This window comes from Babylonia areolata, chromosome 12 (assembly GCF_041734735.1).
Source record: "Babylonia areolata isolate BAREFJ2019XMU chromosome 12, ASM4173473v1, whole genome shotgun sequence".
NCBI classification, from domain to species: domain Eukaryota; kingdom Metazoa; phylum Mollusca; class Gastropoda; order Neogastropoda; family Buccinidae; genus Babylonia; species Babylonia areolata.
Genome location: NC_134887.1, coordinates 6,074,614 through 6,081,294, shown reverse-complemented (window position 1 = coordinate 6,081,294; position 6,681 = coordinate 6,074,614). Strand labels below are relative to the sequence as shown.

General features: G+C 40.0%; 1 protein-coding gene across 1 annotated transcript in view; it reads right to left on the bottom strand.

Moving 5' to 3' along the window:
- LOC143288022 (uncharacterized) overlaps positions 1-4,945 on the bottom strand; it is a 54,686-nt gene extending 49,741 nt beyond the window's left edge. Inside the window, exon 1 of the mRNA XM_076596275.1 lies at positions 4,881-4,945. The gene's annotated coding sequence lies outside the window, so the exon portion shown is untranslated. The remainder of the gene's footprint in view (positions 1-4,880) is intronic.
- Between the last annotated feature and the right edge of the window lie 1,736 nt (positions 4,946-6,681).

Below are 6,681 nucleotides of genomic sequence, written 5' to 3'. Positions count from 1 at the left end.
TTGTTTGTGTGTGTTTGTTTGTTTGTGTGTGTGCGTGTGTGTTTGTCTGTTTGTGTGTGTGTGTGTGTGTGTGTGTGTGTGTGTGTGTGCTTGTGTTTGTGTGTGTGTGTGCGTGTGTGTGTGTGTATTTGTGTTTGTGTGTGCTTGTTTGTTTGTGTTGTGTTTGTGTGTGTGTGTGTGTGTGTGTGTGTGTGTGTGTGTGTGTGTGTGTGTTTGTTTGCGTTTGTGTGCTTGCGTTTGCGTGTTTGTTTGTGTGTGTGTGTGTGTGTGTGTGTGTTTGTTTGTTTGTTTGTGTCTGTGTTTGTGTGTGTGCGTGTGTGTTTGCTGTGTGTGTGTGTGTGCGTGTGTGTGTGTTTTTGCTTGTTTGTTTGTGTGTGTGTGTGTGTGTGTGTGAGTGTGTGTGTGGCTGATTACCTGACCACACAGGACACAAAATTCATGATGATCACCTAAAGGCAGCTGTCAGTCGGCTCTACCCAGGTAGGCAGCCTGTTGTAGAAATGACTCCCCTCCCGCCCACCCCCCGAAAACGGAGTATGGCTGCCTACATGGTGGGGGTAAAAACGGTGATACACGTAAAAGCCCAGTTGTGTACATACGAGTGAACGTGGGAGTTGCAACCCACGAACACAGAAGAAGAAGGAAGTAACTCCACCTGAAGTTTTGTCTCTGATCGAGGATGGATGCTACATACGTGTCCATATCAATCAATCAATCAATCAATTATTCAATTAAATTTGAAAGGAAGAGCATAATATACATCCTTTGTAGCATTTTTTTGTTTGTTCCATTTTTTTTTTTCTTTCTTGTATATATGTATGTAATTTCCTTTCGGATCGCACCATTAAAAACAAATTCAAATTCAAATTGTAAGGAAAACTGTGCAGTCATTCGAGATATCTCTTGCCACTAAGGAATAATACAACTTCTGTTGAAGTAATTGCCCGTGTTATGTATACTCGTTGAAGTAGATTCGATCGTGTAGTGTTTCACTGGTTTTTGATGGAAATTGATTATGTATTTTTTGCGATTTTGATCACCTTGGTGTGGAATTTGATTACATGTTTTTTGGTTGTCGTTGTTTGTTTGTTTGTTTTTTTGGGTTTTTTTAAATACAAATATAACATTCACTCAAAGGGAGATAAAAAAAAAATCATTTCGAGATATACCAGAAAATAAAAGTCTTTTGAAAATAGGACAGAAAGAGAACGGTAAACAAAAAAAAAATAATTAATTAATCCAAAAAAAAAAAAGAAGAAGAACATGAAAATGAATGAATAACAGATTTTTTTTTTTTTTTTTTTTTTTTTTTAGAACCGTTAAAAAAAATATAGCATCTAATGTTTCCTGAGATGATCACATTACGCAGTTTCTATGAGTAAATACATTTCGTAATCATGCCAATCAAAAGGCAGAAATAAAGAACGTGAGAGAGGAAGCAAAAGGCAAAACAAAAACAACAGCAAAAGAAACCAAAATAAAGTTTCAGTTTCAGTTTCAGTTTCAGTAGCTCAAGGAGGCGTCACTGCGTTCGGAAAAGTCCATATACCCTACACCACATCTGCCAAGCAGATGCCTGACCAGCAGCGTAACCCAACGCGCTTTGTCAGGCCTTGAGAAAAAATAAATTAAATTAAATAACTAACTAACTAAATAATAATAATATAATTTTTAAAAATAAAATAATAATAATAATAATAATAATGATGAAAATAAAATGAATAAATTGATAAATAAATAAATAAATAGATAAATAAATAAATAAATAAAATAAATAAATAAAATTTAAAAAGACAACAATGATGATAAATAAACAAATAAATGTATTTTAAAAAAAAAAATTAAAAAAAAAAAAAAAACCCGCTGACAACATCAACAAACAAAACTATACACCGCTTCATAACGGACCAGCCTCCCGAACCTACGAGTGAACAGACACCAGGTGCTCAGAGATCCAACCAAACGAGTAAGATGATAGATGTATAAATTAATATATCAACAGATTAATGAACAGCACCACCCCCCACCCCCCCCACCCACCCACCCAACCACCCGTTCGCCTCCCACGCTAAAAAAATAAATAGATAAATAAGATAAAACAATTTTTAAAAACACACACACACACACACACACACACACACAAAAACTTTACTGCAGACGACACACAATAATGTTATCATTCTTTATGTGCTATAAGTACGGCTACTTTCATATCGATTGTATGACAGTGGTGAGAAACAGAGCACACACAGAGAGAGAGAGAGAGAGAGAGAGAGAGAGAGAGACGGACAGACAGACAGAGACAGACAGAGAGAGAAAGTTGGGAAGAAATGCAGTTGTTGAAGATACTGACAACACCGTTTCACTCCAGTGTTATCTAGCTGTTTACAAGCACCCGCCCCTCACACACCCCTACCCTCCACCCCCCCACCCCCACACCCCCACCCCTCGCCCAACCCTCTTCCACCCCCACCTCCACCTCTACTACACCCCTCCTCCCTCTCCTCCACCCTATTCTCTTCTCCTGCCCCCAGACCCACACCCACCCCCACCCCCCAGGTCCCCACCCTACCCCCCCACCACACGTTCCCAGCCCCCCCCCCCTCCCCCCACATCCCTAAGAGGTGTCTTGGACCTCTGACAGAGCAGTTCTTAGATAGCCTCTGATGCATCCCATCTTCTTTTTATCATTGTGCATGCGGGCTCCACCACAGCACAATCGGTCGTGTGTTTTTTCCCCCACCTTTCTCTCTCTCTCTCTCTCTCTCTCTCTCTCTCTCTCACACACACACACACACACACACACACACACACACACACACACAAACAAACACACACACAGACACAGACACATATCTGTGTGCGTGTGTGTATGTATGTGTGTGTGTGTGTGTGAATATGTGTGTGTGAATATGTGTGTGTATGTGTGTGAGTATGTGTGTGTGTGTGTGTGTGAGTGTGTGGGTGGGTGGGTGGGTGGGTGCTTGTTCGTATGACTGTGAGAGAGGGAATGAACAAATTGAATAATGAATGAATCAACATTGTTTTTCTTTGTTTTTTTTTTGTTTGTTTTTTTGTTTTTATGTGTACACCAATGCTCCTTCTGAAAGGATGTCCGAAAATACATGTTCGAGAAGAAGAAAAACAAAAATCAGACAAAGTCATACTTTGTCCACAGAGTGAAAGAGAGAGACAGAGACAGAGACACACACACACACACACACACAACACACACACACACACACACACACACACACACACACACACACACACACACACACAAGCACACCACTGATACTACGATATACCGGAACAGATTTAGCAGAAGATATTTTTGTCATATATATGTGAATTATTTTTTTTTTTTTTTAAATTATTTATTATTATTATTATTATTTAAAATTTTTGCTATTTTTTTTTTCTCAAGGCCTTACTAAGCGCGTTGGGCTACGCTGCTGGTCAGGCATCTGCTTGGCAAATGTGGTGTAGCGTATATGGATTTGACCGAACGCAGTGACGCCTCCTTGAGCTACTGATGCTGATACTGATACTGTGAATTTCTGTAGTAGTTAAACAAACTAACAGATTGACCTGTTTCTTGAAAGAACGATATCATCATCATTACTATTATCATCCATAATCATCATCGTCACCACCACTGCTACCATCTTCATTATCATCATTATAATCATCATCATCATCATCACCATCACCGCCACCACCTGCACAACCACCACCACCCTCATCATCATTGTCACCGTTGTGTTTCTGCATGACGTTAGACAGGGACATTACACGGCGGTTTCTTTGAAGACCTTGTTTCGTGATGTCCTTCCGTGGACGCTGATGGACTTCTGGAGTGGAAAGCTTAAAGCGGTGACTCGTTTTAATTGTTTGTTTTTTTACCCTTGTAGTAGGTATTAACGTGGCGATAGCCTTGAGATGACCTTAGTGGTCGGCGAGGCTCTAAGCACCATAATTTCATTTCATCACCGTCGTGTTTTATCATCAGAGAAATCTGTTGTGATAAAAAGAAATAGAAATAGAAATACAACTCATCATCATCATCATCATCATCATCATCATCACAATCATTGTCAGAGTCACCACCATCATCATCGCTATCGTCGTCATCATCATCGCCGACACCACCATCAGCCTCATCACCATCATAATCATCGCAATCATCATCATCATCATAATCATCGCAATCATCATCATCATCATAATCATCTCAATCATCATCATCACCATCATAATCATCTCAATCATCATCATCATAATCATCTCAATCATCATCATCATCATCATAATCCTCACAATCATCATCATCACCATCATAATCATCTCAATCATCATCATCATCATAATCATCTGAATCATCACCATCATAATCATCGCAATCATCATCATCACCATCATAATCATCTCAATCATCATCATCATAATCATCGCAATCATCAGCATCATCATCAGCATCATAATCATCTCAATCATCACCATCATAATCATCTCAATCATCATCATCATCATCATCATCATCATCATCATCGTCATCATCATCATCATCATCATCATCATCACGAGCTCCACCAATAGCTTCGAGCTAAGCGTCTAAACGACCGAGGATAGGCGCTTTACGTATCAGTATCAATCCATAAAAATAAAAAAAAAAATCAATATCAACCAATATCAATTTTATCCACAGTCATTAAACATCACAATTTCTTTCTCTTTTTTTTTTCTTTTTTTTTTTTTAAGGGTGCCACTCACCTCAATGACCAACACCAACACACACACACACACACACACACACACACACACACACACACACACACACACACACACACACACACACACACACACACAGAGGTACACACCGACACAGTGACGGATCCGCTGTAAGACGCCCACCAAAACCAGCAGCAGCCGCACAAACAATACCCGCCTGCCACAACAACAAACGCAGACACACAGACCGACAGACACACAGCTGGCTGACTGACTGGCTGGCTGGCTGGCTGGCACGAGGGGAGAGAGAGAGAGAGAGAGAGAGAGAGAGAGAGAGAGAGATTCACACGCTGTTTGTCTGGGAGAATAAGTCGCTAGTGTCCCTAACATGATCCCGGGTCCTTAACAAAGCGTTTCAACAACAACAACAACAACAACAACAACAACAAGAGAGGCAAGGCCTTCAAGACTCACTTGTGATAAATTAAGTCCCCTACCATTAATTACAGAGTAATTTCCCTTTTTTTTTACTATCTGCACCAAACCGTTTGCCAAATAAATAAAAATTCCATGCTTAGCAAAAGAAGTTCCTGTTTGAACAAAAAAATGATAATAATGACTCCTCTTGTTGTTGTGTCAGAATAAGAGGTCAAAGTGCCAAGTTTAGAGAATACAAAAAAATATAAATATAACAGTAAATGCAGTTTGCATATAATTAGGCTTCTTTTCTTTTCTTTTTTTGTGCCCATCCCAGAGGTGCAATATTGTTTTAAGCAAGATGACTGGAAAGAACTGAATTTTTCCTATTTTTATGCCAAATTTGGTGTCAGCTGACAAAGTATTTGCAGAGAAAATGTCAATGTTAAAGTTTACCACGGACACACAGACACACGGACACACACACACACACACACACACACACACAACCGAACACAAAGTGAGTCAAAAAGTGAGTCAAAAAGTGAGTCAAAAAGCAAGGGGAAAAAAGGGGTGGTGGGGGTGGTGTGGCGAAGAGAAGGCGGCGGTGGTGGGTGGTGGGCGTTTTATCTTTCGCTTCGTCAGGTCTCCGCACTCGGCTCTTTTCGAGTCTGGCCTTAAAACCCACTTCTTCCCAATATAGCCTCCCTCCCCCCCCCCCCTTCTCCCTCTCTCTCTCTCGCTCTGTTTCTCTCTCCCTCCCTCCCCTGCCTCTTCCTTGTCTTCAGTTTCTTCTTCAGTTTTAGAGTTATGCATGCGCGTGAATGACTGGTGCGAAAACGCTTTGATTTGTCTCTGCACAAGATTCAGCGCTATATAAATACTGTCATTATTATTATTATTATTATTATTATTATTATTATTATTATCATTATTAAGATCCGATCAGAGCCACTAAAATATTGATTAAGTTTGACGCTAACAAGACGGATAGCAGTATAGCACTTCAGGAAAGAACCGTCGCTATACGTCTTGGAGATTGGATGTCTGCACCCTTTGAACTCCTCTAAATTCCTGTCGGTGTTGATGATGATGATGATGATGATGATGATGATGACGACAAGGACGATGGTAACGATGGTGATGATGATGACGACGATGATATTGTTATTTTTGTTGTTAGTGGTGGTGGTGATAGCAAAGTATACAGTATTTTCGGAGTGAGGCGGTAGTGATTTTGTTTTGGTGGTAGTGGTGGTAGCAGCAAATACCCCATGAAAATTATGCGTTATTTTCGGGGTGAGGTGGTTAATGGTTTTGTTTGTTTGTTTTGTTTTGTTTTGTTTTGTTTTGTTAGTAGTGTCGTGATCGCTTCTTATTCAGTTTGATTTTTATCAGCGTGTTATCAACGTGCTGTTGATGATCACGATGATGATCGTGATGGTGATGGTGATGATGACAATGGTGATGGTGATGATGATGTGGCTGATGATGATGATGATGATATGGATACTTATACAACGCCTTTCCTCG